The sequence below is a fragment of the Kogia breviceps genome, chromosome 11, assembly GCF_026419965.1.
Source record: "Kogia breviceps isolate mKogBre1 chromosome 11, mKogBre1 haplotype 1, whole genome shotgun sequence".
In the NCBI taxonomy this organism is placed as follows: domain Eukaryota; kingdom Metazoa; phylum Chordata; class Mammalia; order Artiodactyla; family Physeteridae; genus Kogia; species Kogia breviceps.
In genome coordinates, this window is record NC_081320.1 from 14190699 (window position 1) to 14205728 (window position 15030).

Here is a 15030-nt window from a genome sequence, read left to right on the forward strand (position 1 = left end):
TGATGTTCAGCTCCTGTTTAGTTCTAGAGTCCCTCCAGGAGGTCTCACTGACCCTATTCCATCCCTGAGCCTCAGCTGCTTGCTTCTTCTGTCTGTATGGCTGTAACACACATTGTATATTTCTCTATCACCACATTTACCTTGTGGAACCAAAGTTATCTCATTCTCTGTCTCCTCCAATTAACTTGATCCTATGCATGATATTTTCCCCCATTAACCTTTTATTAATATGTAACATTCAAGCAGAAAAAAATGCACGTATTGTAAATGTATAGCTCACAGAGTTTTCACAAACTGGATATGCTCATGCACTTAGCCCCCAGATATAGAAACTAAGCATTATAGCAATAATGTGTTCTCTTACACGTTCCATCTCCCTCCTCAGGGGAACCACTGTCCAGTCTTTTAACAGCATAGAATAGCTTCAGCTGTTTTTGTAAATTAAAAAAAAATAAACCCAAAATAGTATTGACTCTTTTGTGTCTGGCATTTTTGATCATCGCATCTGTGAGAGTCATCCATATTCTTGCATGCAGTTGTAGATAGTTCATTTTCATTGCCATGTAATATTCTATTGTGTGACTAGACCATGATTTATTGATCCATTCAAGTATGACGATAAGTAGCCCCATTTGGGGCCATTGCAAATAGCAGGCACTATGTTCTATTTATTTTCGAATCTCCAGCATTTCAGGCATGCTTATTATAATGATTTGTGTATGAACAGGTAAGAGAATTTAAGGAGTACTTTTCCGCTATATTCTTGGATGGTCAGATAATACCTGAGATATTAGATTCAAGCCTCGGTACCATGTTTAAAATGTTTTAAGGGGCCATTGATAATTCTAATTGTCTATTGAGGGCAACCATGGTGGTGTGTCTGGAAGCCATGCTGTATCAGATCTGCTGGAAGGAACTGAAGATGTTTATTGTGGAAACGAGAACAAAGAGGATCAGACATGGACCTGGTTGCTTTTATTTTATTTTTATTTATTTTTTACAGCATTATTATTTATTTATTTTTGGCTGCATTGGGTCTTCATTGCTGTGCACAGGCTTTCTCTAGTTGTGGCGAGCGGCGGCTACTCTTCATTGCACTGTGAGGGCTTCTCATTGCAGTGGCTTCTCTTGTTGCAGAGCATGGGCTCTAGGTGCGCGAGCTCAGCAGTTGTGGCTCTTGGGCTCTAGAGCACAGGCTCAGTAGTTGTGGCACACAAGCTTAGTTGCTCCACAGCATGTCGGATCTTCCCGGACCAGGGCTCAAACCCATGTCCCCTGCATTGGCAGGTGGATTCTTAACCACTGTGCCACCAGGGAAGTCCCCTGGTTGCTTTTAAAGACAGCACTGGGCCAGTGGCTAAATATTTGGGAGAGGCAGCTTTCTGCTCAATAATAATCATGATATTGGCTTGAATTTAGAGAGCAGTTACCATATATCAGGCCCTGACACGTGCTGAGGGCTTGCTATCCATTAGTTCAATACAAGAATGGCTTTTCAGGGCTTCCCTGGTGGCGCAGTGGTTGAGAGTCCGCCTGCCCATGCAGGGGACACGGGTTCGTGCCCCGGTCCAGGAAGATCCCGCATGCCACGGAGCGGCTGGGCCCGTGAGCCATGGCCACTGAGCCTGCGCGTCCGGAGCCTGTGCTCCGCAACGGGAGAGGCCACAACAGTGAGAGGCCCACATACCACAAAAAAAATAAATTAAAAAAAAAAAAAAAAAAGAATGGCTTTTCAGGGCTTCGCTGGTGGCACAGTGGTTAAGAATCAGGCTGCCAATTCAGGGGACATGGGTTCGAGCCCTGGTCCGGGAAGATCCCACATGCTGTGGAGCAACTGGGCCCGTGCACCACAACTGCTGAGCTTGCACTCTAGAGCCCGCAAGCCACAGCTACTGAGCCCGCATGCCACAGCTGCTGAAGCCTGCACATCTAGAGCCCATGCTCCGCAACAAGGGAAGCCACCACAATGAGAAGCCCACTCACTGCAATGAAGAATAGCCCCCACTCGCTGCAACCAGAGAAAGCCCACACGCAGCAATGAAGACCCAATGCAGCCAAAAATAAATTAATTAATTTTTAAAAAACAAACTTTTCACCTGCTTGGATGATGACTCTGGCCAGGGCTGTGGCCACAACAGTCCTGACCCTTCAGGCAGCCAAGGATCATTTTGAGTTATCCTAAAGTTTGTTTGTTTATTTGTTTGAGACAAAAAGAGTGAGGTAGGAGCAATGAAATTTAGAAAATACCTGGAAAAAAAAAAAGGTGCAGAAATCCTTTTTCTAGATGTATCCATCCAGTTTAGGCTTCAGAAAGAAGAAAAGCGCAGACAAATAAATCTGATTGGCTGAATGCAAAAGGTGTTTGTCAGGGGAAGCAAAATGCTGTCATCCTCGCAGGATAAGCTATGCGGCTGGCCCTGCGACAAGATGCTTTATCTCACCAGTGGCGCCTGAGGCCGAGGCTTGGCAACTGCAGAATCACCAAGAAGACAGTGGCCTGAGTTAGACAAGCAGGCCTTGTGAAGAGCTGGCGAGCTGAGTCCCCACGCCTCTCTGCCCTGCCTCTCGCTTTCTCTGCCCTGTCCCCTGCCCGGGCACCCTCCTCTCTCCTCACTCCTATTTCTTCTGAATGCTTTATTTTATTTTTTATTCTTGGAAAGGGGCTAGCGAGAGTCTAAGATTTAGGAAGCTGAACAACATTCGGGCAGATCCCAGAAGCCTCGCTCTCCCCCACGTCCACAGCCATAATTCATACCTTCTATTTCTTCTCTTCTGCCAGACAAAGCCAAACACACACTAACAGTGTTAACAGGATAAATATCAGCAGTCCTGACCTTTCTCTCTGGGTCCTGGAGTCGCCCTGACTCCCAAGCTCCAACTTGCCTGTGCTTAAAGTGGATTAGCACTTACCCTTAGGCTGCAGGGCCCTGCACTTGGGCTTGATGGGAATCAAAATAGAGATTACCTTATTTGACTTAAAAAAATTTCCACTTGAAAGATAGAATCCCCCAGAGAAATACACTGGGGCTTACACATACACTATTTTAAATTGGATTTTAAAAATAGTTTGCCAGCTGTTTGCTAGGTCGTGCCTTAGGTCTCATCCTTGATTGATGTTGGGTCCATTTGGGAAATAAGGCCAAGAGGGGACAGAGAGACTGGCAAGGCGGCAGGATCCTGGATGCCTGGGGACGTTCCCAGGAGCCCTGGCAGTTGTTGCCATGGGCCTTTGGAAACCCTTGGAGCCCAGGCACCAAGGGCTGTGTCTCACCCAGGGAAACTGACGGAGCGCAGACCACCTCCCCTGGACCTCATCTCATTCCCGCACTGCTTCTTCTAGGCCAAGGTCCGAAAAAAAAGGGGATGAAAGAGCACTGCTCTCAGCTGGAAGGGTCTTTCACACTTCTTGTGGCTAAATACTTATTTTAGCTCCTTGTATCACCTTCAAGTGATACATACACGGGCCCTGCCCAGAATTCTCTCCACCCGCTCCTCTGTTTCTGCTCGACTGCTTTTCCTCTCTCAGGCCTCAGCCAGAATGTCACTTTCTCAGAGAAGCATTAGGGGCAGCAGAGATTGGTGCTTAAGAACACCAGTGTTGGGGGGCTGGGGGAGTGGGGGGGTGGAGGGGTGGTTAAACCTTGGCTCAGCACTTGCTAGCTGTGTGACCTTGGGCTGGTCACTTTACCCTTCCGCACCTTAGTTGCCTCATCTGCAAAAAAACGGGGCAAATGATAGCACCTACCTCACTAGGGTTGTTTGTTGTGAGGACTCAGCGAGTTCATATATGGTGTATAGAATACGTAAAGTGCCTAGAACGTGACCTAGCATGAAATAGCATCTGCTTTTATTACCCTCCAAAGCACATCTCCCCAGGCTCGGCTGCCTGCCGCTGCCCTGTCTCCCCCACCTCCTGTACTTCCGTGCAGCACTCGTTTACCGCTATTGCTTAATTATCCGTCTTCTCTGCGAGGGCAGGAAGCGTGTCTTGCCACTGGCCAGTCCTCATAACCTAAACCGTGCCTAGCTTATGACATACTCAAGAATTGTGTTAGGTTGTTTTTTTTTTTTTTTTTGAGTTATTCTATAGCTCCTTTTTTCTTTACGAGTTCACAGTTTCAGCACTAAATCCTTTTTATTTATTTGTATTTTGACAATAACAGTTTCATCCATACATGAAGCGGCTTTCCACTGTTCATCATACCGTCTACCTCTTATCAAACTGGCTAGTTTAAACTCTCATGTGAAAAATATCTTCTTACCATAGACTTTACTATCTGCATTATTATTTTTTTCTTTAAAAAAATTTTTAAAAATTTAATACAGTTTTTAACAGTTACTTTCCCTTTACAGTTATTACAAAATATTGGCTATACTCCCCGTGTTGTACAATACATCCTTGAGCCTGTCTTACACCCAGTAGTTTGCGCTTCCCACTACAATAATAAATGAAAAATACAAGAAGAAGAAATGCTAAAACGCAAATATGATCCAGAAGACAGAGAAACTTGGGGCTCTCGGGTCATTTTTCTCCATCTACATTTTCTCCATATATGTACTTGGCCTCTTCATTTTCTTTGTCTGACTGTTAAACAAAGATAGAGTTGATGAGTTTTGAGTTCTGGGATTACGAGGATAAGGCTTTGTAATCACGTCTTTTGCCGGAGACTTCTGCCCCTATCTTGTTTTTCAAAATCGAATTAAATATTAAATGCATATAATAGATCGTATGAGAAAGTGTAAAAAATGAACACCCAACTACCCACAACCCAGTTTAAGATATGTTACAACCCACACCATTGAAGCTCCCCTTGGGTACTTCTTCCCATCCCAGCCCCCTCCTAAATGTTTGCTGCTTATCCTCTTGCATTTCTTTGTAATTTTACCCTAAAATACTCATCCTTGAACAATCTGCTGGTTTTGCACGCTTTGGAACTTTATATAAACTAAATTATACAGTATGTATTCTTTGATTTGCTTTTCTCACCACTGCACAGGATGTTTGTGACTTTCCTGTATGCTGTGGCCTATAGCTGTATAATACTCTGCTATGTGAATGCTCTGCCATTTTCTTCTCTATTTGCCTCTCAATGGATGTTTGGATTGTTTGCAACTTTTTTGCTGTTGCTGGCAGTGCTGCTGTGAACATTCTTGCATGTGACTCCTGGGGCCCACCATCAAGAGTTTCTCTGGGGTTATTTCTGGGACTTAAGGTTTATACATTTTCAACTTGTCTAGATAATGCTGAATTGATTTTCCAGAGGGATTCCAGCTTCCCATCTGGTCCCAAGCCTCAGTCCCTGCTCTGTTCATTCTCAGGTTCTAGAAGACCTGTTGGAAAGGGGCTTTGAGACAGGGCCAGAGAGAAGCCTGTCAGCTTGCACTGCAGTGACCCCCACTTCTGGGCACAGGAGGTGAAAACCTGGCCTGGGCAACCTGGAAAATCTCCCCTTGTGGCTTGGGTGGGGTCTGGCTCACAAGCACCACTCAGAGCTGCACAGACAGGAGCAAACTCTGTTGACCCAAAGCCAAAAAGTCCAGTGAAAACCACACAAATATCTGGAAACAACATTCTGACTAATCCATTTCTTTTCAAGATAACAAAAGTTTTAATATTTCTTTGATTAAGTGAAAGTGGTATTAAAAAACATGAATTTCCTTGTTACAGCTTACCTTTGAATTCATTGTTTTAAAATTCCAAAGTGTCGGGTTTCCCTGGTGGCGCAGTGGTTGGGAGTCCGCCTGCCGATGCAGGGGACGCGGGTTCGTGCCCCAGTCCGGGAAGATCCCACATGCCGCGGAGCGGCTGGGCCCGTGAGCCATGGCCGCTGAGCCTGCGCGTCCGGTGCCTGTGCTCTGCAGCGGGAGAGGCCACGGCGGTGAGAGGCCTGCGTACTGCAAAAAAAAAAAAAAAAAAAAAAAAAAAAAAAAAACCAATAAAATTCCAAAGTGTCTTGAGTGTGGTAGGTTTTCAACAAATATGGACTTTTTTGGGGGCATTAGCTGCCTTGGTCAGCAGGATTATTCAGGCATCTAGCTGCCAAAGCCAAAAATGGAAACGCTTTCTCCTGTTTGCTGCAACTCTCTTCAATGATTTTATGTTGCCTGTTTAATAATAATTTAAAAGAAAGATGTAACAACAAAACCTGATGAATCCCTAAGGCCCGTTGTGACTTTCTCCTGGAAACCCTTACATGTTTGGCCACTGTCAGCTCAACAGGGTGCCCTGGCCCAGCTTCTCTGTCTACAGAGGAGCTCAGAGTTTGTTGGTCACTCATACCTCCTTTTGAGAAGGCATGTTGATCCTTCAAGAAAATGATCCTGGGCTTCCCTGGCGGCGCAGTGGTTGAGAGTCCGCCTGCAGATGCAGGGGACACAGGTTCGTGCCCCGGTCTGGGAGGATCCCACATGCCACGGAGCGGCTGGGCCCGTGAGCCATGGCCGCTGAGCCTGTGCGTCCGGAGCCTGTGCTCCGGCAACGGGAGAGGCCACAACAGTGAGAGGCCCGCGTACCGCAAAAAAAAAAAAGTGAAAATGATCCTTGGGGCAGTTTGTAAGCAAAATCTGTTGTTAAATAAGCCAATATTGCATGTAAACCTACTTATACCTAGCTTGGGCTGACTGGTCACTTTGATTCACTAATACATTCTTTTTCTCCTGTCACATGTGGTCACAAACTCTTGCCAATTTGTCTTTTATAATGTTTCTCCTGCCCCTCCCATCATCGTGTTTGGTCCTTTTTCACCTCATGCCTGAACCATAAGAGACTGAAATCATCTCCCTACTTGAGTTCCTCCTCATCTAACCCACCACCTCTGGATTAATCTTTAAAAAATAAAAACCAAACGGCAGCAACAAAACCCATACACAACAACTGTTTTCCCCATGATACCTTGCCTTTTGGCCTCCAAACTCGTTGGCTTCCATGGAGTAAAATCCAGACCCTTCAGCCAAGGCAGGCAAAGCTCTCCCCAAACTCCTTGGGCCTCCGTGGCCATCTCTGCTGAAGCCTGCACAAACATACCCAAAGCAGCACAGCTTCAGGGCTCAGGACCCCTGAGAAGAAGCCAGCCACAGACCGGGGGTTCTGAGCCCCTGCTCCATGACGGCCCTGCCTTCGGAGCTGTCACTTCCTCTGCCCCACCCGCTTCTCCAGTGCACCCCGCACACCAAGTTCATCAGACACAGCCAGCCTGTGTCAGCCTCTGCAGCCTCTCCTGGGGCTTCTCCCTGCCCAGAACCCACCCCTCAGCTTGGGTCTCCCAGGTCCCACCCATCCTTTGGGGCCCCACCTCCTCCAAATCTTCCCTGACTCCCTTCCTTTGACCATCGCCCCCTCCTCTAGACTTCTGTCCTGACCCAGAAAGTATAGCTGATTCCATACAGACCACCCAGCTGGATTGGAAGCCCCCAGTGGGCAGGAATTATGACATATATGTACACCAGTGCCTTTCATGTATTCTGTGCCAATATATGTTGCATTTCAACATATGATGGTGAAGATGACAATGCAGGGGGAAAATAAAAACCAAATAAAAGGCTAAGTCCCTCTTTCTCTGTTTCAAATTAGACCCTCCCTCTCCCTCCTTCAAAATCTGCTAAAAAAAACACTCAGCATAACTTCTTTATCATGTCATGTATTTTAAAAAAGGAAGCAACATTCTAGAGAATAGAGAAGTTGAGAAACAAATGCATTTCTTTCAATGACTCAAATAGCCTAGGAAAGATAAATAAACAACTTGGACCCGAGACAAAAATGTTGTTGGCTACTGAGGGAGCTAATCCAGGTGCTTCTGGGTCTAAGCCGAGCCAAAGCCTGGGTGGGATAGTGCATAAGCCTTCACTGCTGAGCTGGATCTGCAGGGTGAGTTGATAATAAGGGAAAGCGGCTCACAAAAAAAACAAAAAGAGGGCCAAACTGAACCTCAGTGTTCATCTCTGAAATACCAAAGGGTTAATATTGTGTGGGAACAGTTTTTGTTTGTTTGTTTGTTTTTAAGGCCCACACACTCTGGTAACTAGAGTGTGAGAAGTGTGGTTGTAAATCCACAGGGCCTTGAGTGGAGACCCCCCATCTGATTTGGGACTTGCAGAGCTGTGACAGTCACCTCACAGTAGTGTAAGGTTCTTGTTTTTTTTATTTTATTTTTAATTTATTTTTATTTTTATTTTTATGTACGCGGGCCTCTCACTGTTGTGGCCTCTCCTGTTGCAGAGCACAGGCTCTGGACGCGCAGGCGCAGCGGCCATGGCTCACGGGCCCAGCCGCTCCGCGGCACGTGGGATCCTCCGGGACCGGGACACGAACCCGTGTCCCCCGCATCGGCAGACGGATTCTCAACCACTGCGCCACCAGGGAAGCCCAAGGTTCTTGTTTTGAAGGATAAATAAACTTCATTTAAAGGGAAAACAAATATTCTGGGAGGGGCCTGTTTTTGTTAGGAGGTAGAACCACTTATCCTAAGTCATGAGTTATATTGCAAATATTTAGGTTTCTTTAAAAGAGTGGGGAAAAAATCTTTTTCCTGCAGTCTTTCCATCACTTCATCCTGCCCATCTCCGCCAAACCCATCTTTCTAAAAACTCCACTTTCACCTTGGGACTCTTTGCTCACAGCTGTGTGGTGGCTTTCTGTTTCCTAATGCATGAATGTAAATATTATCGTGCCTGGCCCTGAGGCCCCGGCAGTCTGGCCCCTTCCTAAAGCTGTTTCCCCCTCCCCACAGCCAGCCTCCTCCCTGCTGGGTGCCCGTGCTTCACCCCTGCACCTGGGTTCCACTGGAGACCCAGCTCCTCCTTGCAGCCTGATGGAGATGTTCCAGTGCACAGTGAGCTTGGAGCTTCCTGTGAAGCACAAGGGAAAGATGTTCTGCGGGTTACACCTAGTTTCCTAGTTCAAGGGTAAAGTCCTCGAGGGCAAGGACCGGTCTTTTCCGCCACTGAGCCCAACTTCTATCTCTGGACTACAGCCAGCTCTTCCATGCTAGTTAGTCAGGACACCTGGCCCTCATCTGTCTTGTCCCCTCACTTCCTTCCCCCAAGACCTACACCATCCCCCTCTGAGTCTCAAATCAGGGCAGCCCTAGCACCCCCACTTACCTTAATCAGATGAGAACAATCAGAGATGACGTATTTAAAGAAGCCTTGGGCGAGCAATTACCAATAGCTCAATTTCATTTACAAGGGACTTTCACTGTTATCTCATACAGAAGTAGAGGAGACAACTGTTATCCCCATTTACCGATCTGATGAAAACAGAGGGATAAAATGCTCTGTTTGAGGTCACACGTATAGGATGTGTCAGAAGTGGCATTTAAAGTCAGGACATGTTTTACAAAACAGACACGGGCTCACAGACTTCAAAAACAAACTGGTGGTTACCAAAGGGGAAAGGTGGCAGAGAGGGATAAATTAGGAGTTTGGGATTAATATACACACGCTACTATATATAAAATAGATAATCAACAAGGACCTACTGTATAGCACAGGGAACTCAATATTCTGTAATAACTTATATGGGAAAAGAATCTGAAAAAGAATGGATATATGTATAACTAAATCACTTTGCTGTACACCTGAAACTAACACAGCGTTGTAAATAAATTAAACTCCAATATAAAGTAAAAATTAAATTACAGTTTTTAAAAATAAAAAAAAATAAATTCGGGACATGTCTTTTAATTCTGTCAATGTCCTTTTTCCTATACCAGGTTGACTCTTGGTAGCTAATGGTGATAATAAAGCTATTTTTATTTATGAAAAAGGAAAGATATGTCAATATTTATGTTTAGATTTTTTTTCTAGTTATTACTACCTTGAAGGGTAGATTCTAGTTATTACTACCATGAAGGGTACAAAATATGGAAAATGTTTTTGTCTTATCTGTCTTATCTTCCTGAATTTGGGATTTTAAGATTATTATTGGCCATCTAATGTGTTTATCACAATGAAAAGCAGTTAACCTTTTGGATATTTAATAAAAACCCATGTGTATTTTAGAAAAACTACCCAAAGTGTCGAATATTGGTAGCAGTATATTGACATATAAAAGATAACATGTTATTTTTATGCATTCCTGGAATTGTGAAACTTAGATAGCATATTTATTTTTAAAACGTGTTTATTTAGTGCTTTATATGCATTATAAACCTAATGAAAACTCGGGAACGACTGTGTAAGGACTGGCATTTTAACCTCCATTTTATTCTATTTTTATTTTAAAAAATAAATTTATTTATTTACTTATTTATATTTTGGCTGCATTGGGTTTTTGTTGCTGTGCACGGGCTTTCTCTAGTTGCAGCGAGTCGGGGCTTCTCTTGGTGGCAGAGCACGAGCTCTGGGCACACGGGCTTCAGTAGTTGTGGCTCGTGGGCTCTACAGTGCAGGCTCAGTAGTTGTGGTGCACGGGCTTAGTTGCTCCGCGACATGTGGGATCTTCCCAGACCAGGGCTTGAACCTGTGCGCCCTGAATTGGCAGATTCTTCTTTCTTTCTTTTTTTTTTTTTTTTTTTGGTGGTACGCGGGCCTCTCACTGCTGTGGCCTCTCCCGTTTCAGAGCACAGGCTCCAGACGCACAGGCCCAGGGGCCATGGTTCACGGGCCCAGCCGCTCCGCAGCATGTGGGATCTTCCCGGACCGGGGCACGAACCCGTGTCCCCTGCATCCGCAGGTGGATTCTCAACCACTGCGCCACCAGGGAAGCCCTGGCAGGCGGATTCTTAACCCCTGCGCCACCAGGGAAGTCCTATCTCCATTTTAAAGATGATGAAACCAAGGCCTAAGTTGGTGTGACCAGGGCCACCCAGCTCATTCGTGGCCACATCAGTCAGGGTCCCAGCAGGAGGAAGAGAACACACTCTAACTGGATCTTTTCAGCAGAATTCAATAAAGGCACTCTTTACAAAAGTGGGAAAAATGCAAGGGACACTGTGGAGTTTGGGGGAGCTACCTGGGCCTGTGAAAGAGAGAGGAGGGCACAGTCACCAGAACCTGGAGAGAGACACCTTCAGGGGGAAGAGACGGCAGACTGCGGCGACCTAGGAAGGGGTCGGGGGAACTAACAACCAACCTCCCTCTCCTCCTAGAGATCCCCGTTGGCCTTACTTAGGCCAGAAGACAACGGAGCCTGTTGATGTCTATACAGGTCAGTCTCCCGGGGCACAGGGCAGGGCAGAGTCCAGGAGGGCGTGGCTCTAGGGTGGGTTAAGCAAGCAGAAGATAACCAGCACAGAGATGAATCATGCATGGTTAAGCCTCAGACTTCCTGTCTCCGATTTCTTCCTATGCTCTTTCCATAACACCGTGGCATAGACACACTGGGTCTTAGCAGAGAATTCCAGAGACGATCCCTCCAGAGACCACCCTTAGGGCCACAGCATCCCTCAGCGTTAAACTTTAAGCTAGCTTCCTAAAAACTTTACTGTGAGTATTAGCCTCTACGTGAGGACAAACAATCCAGTGGGAACTGCAAATCAGACAGAATCAGGAAGCTGGTGTGCAGGCCAGGCCAAGATGGCGGCAGGGCTGGCAGGTGGAGAAAGCCTATGCTGAAGTCATCACTGATTCTTGGCCATCACATCTTGGCAGAGATGCCCCAGAGCCTTTAATGCAGCTACAGTGGGCATTAGCTACAAGGCTGGCAAAGTTTCAATAAGAAAAGAGTCTACTATCTTTTGCATCTGGCAATTAAAATATTTTGAAAGAAAGATTTCATCTCACAGCATTGTCTATAACAATATAATTTGCACTTGGTGACTCTGGCTTTATTTTTATGTAATGCCTCTGGCATGAAACTCCAGGTTTTATGAAAAGAAATTATCTTGGGGCATTGGAGCATTCTGCTTTGGATGAGTTCTTTATTCACCTTTATCCTGGGTTTGATGGGAGCAAAAGTCATAAAAGAATTTAATGACAGTGACCTCTTCCAAACCCAGGAGCTGTGAGGGCAGTGTAATGAGAAATGCAACACCCAGTGTTCTCATAGAACACAAACTCACCCGCAAGTCATGGAGAAAGAATTCTCAGCTCCTGTCCTAGCAGAATTGTTTCCAGAGAGACGAAGTTATGGTTACATGTAGGGCTATGGTCTGAGTGATCATGTTCCCCAAAGAAGTGTAACTGCTAGAGCCTATCGTGACTTTGCTCTGAGTTCAATAAAGCCAAGTCACTCCTCCCACCTCTCACCCAAATAAGATCCTATGCTCTTGCATTGCCACCCCAGGACTGAGGAATGTTTTTCCCAGTTCCACTATTAAGCAGTTTCCCTAGTACCATTGGAATCAACCAAAGAGGCACAAAGGTAAACCCATGGATTCTCATGGCAATGGCCTTGGCACAGTGGTCTCCTGGCCGTTTCTGCCTCAGGGCTTTTGCACTTGCCGATCCCTCTTTTTGGACTACTCTTACCCCAGATTTCTTCATGGAGTGAGAATATACACAGAAGTAGAATCGCTGTATCAAATGATAATTCTATGTTTAATTTTTTGAGGAGTTGCCCTACTGTTTTCCACAGTGGCTGCATAATTTTAGATTTTCACCAGCCCACCTAACCTACTTTTACTTATATATCTTGTGTAGTGTCCCTACTCTTTTTTTTTTTTTTTTTAAATATTTATTTACTTTTATTTAGGCTGTGCTGGGTCTTTGTCGCGGCATGCAGGATCTTTAGTTGCAGCCTCCGTACTTCTGAGTTGTGGCGTGTGCACTCTTAGTTGCGGCACACGGGATCTAGTTCCCCGACCAGGGATGGAACCCGGGCCCTTACCCACTGGCCCACCAGGCAAGTCCCTGTAGTGTTCCTACTCTTACTTGAATGTAAATTTCGCAAGGGGAGAGATTTGCTTCCCAAGTGCCTAGAACCTTGCTTGGCACCTGGTAGTGGGTGGTCAGCCAGTATTTGTTTAATGAATGCAACTGTTTCAGTGCCTCTGACCTCATTTGCATCATCCTGAACCCCTTAATGCCAGCTTCATGCCGTTGGAGCTGTTCTCACCCCACCTCCTCAGAGGCTCCCCGCCTCCTCCGTGTGTGCCTCTTGCAACACTTCTTCCTTTCTGCTTTGTACTCTGCTTATTGGTGAACTTGCCCCATCTCTCCCTCTGAATGCTAAGCTCCTCAATGTTGGACCACTCTTTGTTTATTGTCGTTCTTCTGCCATCTCTCTGGCCCAGGGAATCTCTGCTCAACCCACACTCATTAGAGGGATGTTCTGAATACCTGAGCGACACTGGGGTCTGGGCTTGGGCACTCCAGAGCTCTCTAAAACCAGTCCCCCCCCCACCCCAAGAATCCCAGGCTATGTGGCCTCTGCACCCGCCTCTGAGCCTGGCCCTCCTGGCTCTGAGGAGGGCATTGGACCAATGACTTCTTTGGCTCCTCTTAGATATTAGGTGTGCTGTGGAACCACCTCTTTGACAGAAAGAGCATGGCCCTCACCTTTGAGAGCCCACAGTCTGATATGAATAAAATAAATATGTCAGAAGAGGTTCAGGACTCAAAGGAAGCCTGTGCCCAGAGCTGTCCTTGCCTGGATGGACAGAGGACCCAGCCTCTCCCTCCCCCAGTCATACTCCCCGCTTGCTGGGGCTTCAGAGCACAAAACACCAGGAAACTCAAGGGGAATGCAGGCACCTCCCATTCTGGTGGAGAGTAAAAAAAAAAATCTTTACAGCTCACATGATTTCATTGGTTATTTTAAACTGTTTATTTTTTCTGTCCCATCCTCAGGGAATAAACATTTGCAGGCAAAACTTGGACTTTGGCGTCTTCCTCCCTTTGCTTAGCTATTTGTGTATAAATATGACTTGAGTAAAATCTCGAAAGGACTGCCAATCCTGCCTACCCCGCTCTCATTCCCTCTTATTTCTGAAGAAAGACTTAATGAGTTTGTACCCAAGAGTGGAATGTTTCAATGACACTTGAAGCCCTCCGTGTACTTAAAAAAAACTCTTTTCAAATGCATAAACAATGCACTAACAATAGTTACAGATTATTAAACAAATCACTCATAGTGCAACAACCCTGACAAAATGCTTTTTATTTTTACCGATTACCTTCCAGTTTTATCCTTCTGAGTACATAGTTTACACCGTGGTAATCAGACCAAATAATACCACCTTGCATGCTACATTTTTCTTTTTAACATCTGTAAACAAATACACATTTCAACAAATGTATTATTCTTTTTTTGTGTGTGTGTGTGTGGTACGCTGGCCTCTCACTGTTGTGGCCTCTCCCAATAGCGTAGCACAGGCTGCAGATGCACAGGCTCAGCGGCCATGGCTCACGGGCCCAGCCGCTCTGCGGCATGTGGGATCTTCCCAGACCAGGGCACGAACCCGCGTCCCCTGCATCGGCAGGCGGACTCTCAACCACTGCGCCACCAGGGAAGCCCTGTATTATTCTTAAATATTACCATTTGGTAAATCCAGGTCAGATCTGTCACTGATTGATTGCCGAGTGAGTGGGTACTGGGCTGCATAGGATACAGAAAGATAGAAATTGTCCCCGCCCTCAACGAGTTTACAGTCTCACGGAGAGATAAGACATGCATACAGGAAACAATCTCAGACAGTCGGTAACTACGTGGAAAGGTGTGTGCGCGGTACAGATGACAATGCACTCATGGTAAGCAGAGGGAAGGGAGGGGAGGGTTCAGTTAAGGATGAATGCTCGAAGGGGCTGAATACAGGGGACATACAGCTAGTTTGGGAACCACTGGAGCAATTAACCCCACGGGCACAGAAGGTGACTTTGTTGGGGAATGGTAGGACCAAAAGACACGAAGATGCTGAGAATGAGAAAGAGAGTTGGAGTTTCCCAAAGGGGGGACAGAATACAGAGTCAATGTGACTGGGATGCCGGAGAGGGATACAGGGCAATCCGTGTTGTCGCCTCAGTGGTCTAGCGGGGGTGCAGGTGCTTGCTGCTGCTGTTGCTTTGTTTTTGAGATAAATGGCATCTATGTATCTAGATGTAGCCAGTAGATCTGGGGAGATTTAAAGTACTGGGGAGCAGGAGGTGGAAGGA

General features: G+C 46.0%; 1 protein-coding gene across 4 annotated transcripts in view; it reads left to right on the top strand.

Moving 5' to 3' along the window:
• CAPG (capping actin protein, gelsolin like) overlaps window positions 1–15030 on the top strand; it is a 116523-nt gene that overhangs the window by 13889 nt on the left and 87604 nt on the right. The window contains exon 1 of one of the 4 annotated variants that reach the window (XM_067007303.1): window positions 11088–11146. The exons of the other annotated variants lie outside the window; for them this stretch is intronic. The gene's annotated coding sequence lies outside the window, so the exon portion shown is untranslated. Of the gene's footprint in view, window positions 1–11087; window positions 11147–15030 lie in introns of those variants that run through there. 4 annotated transcript variants of the gene reach the window in all.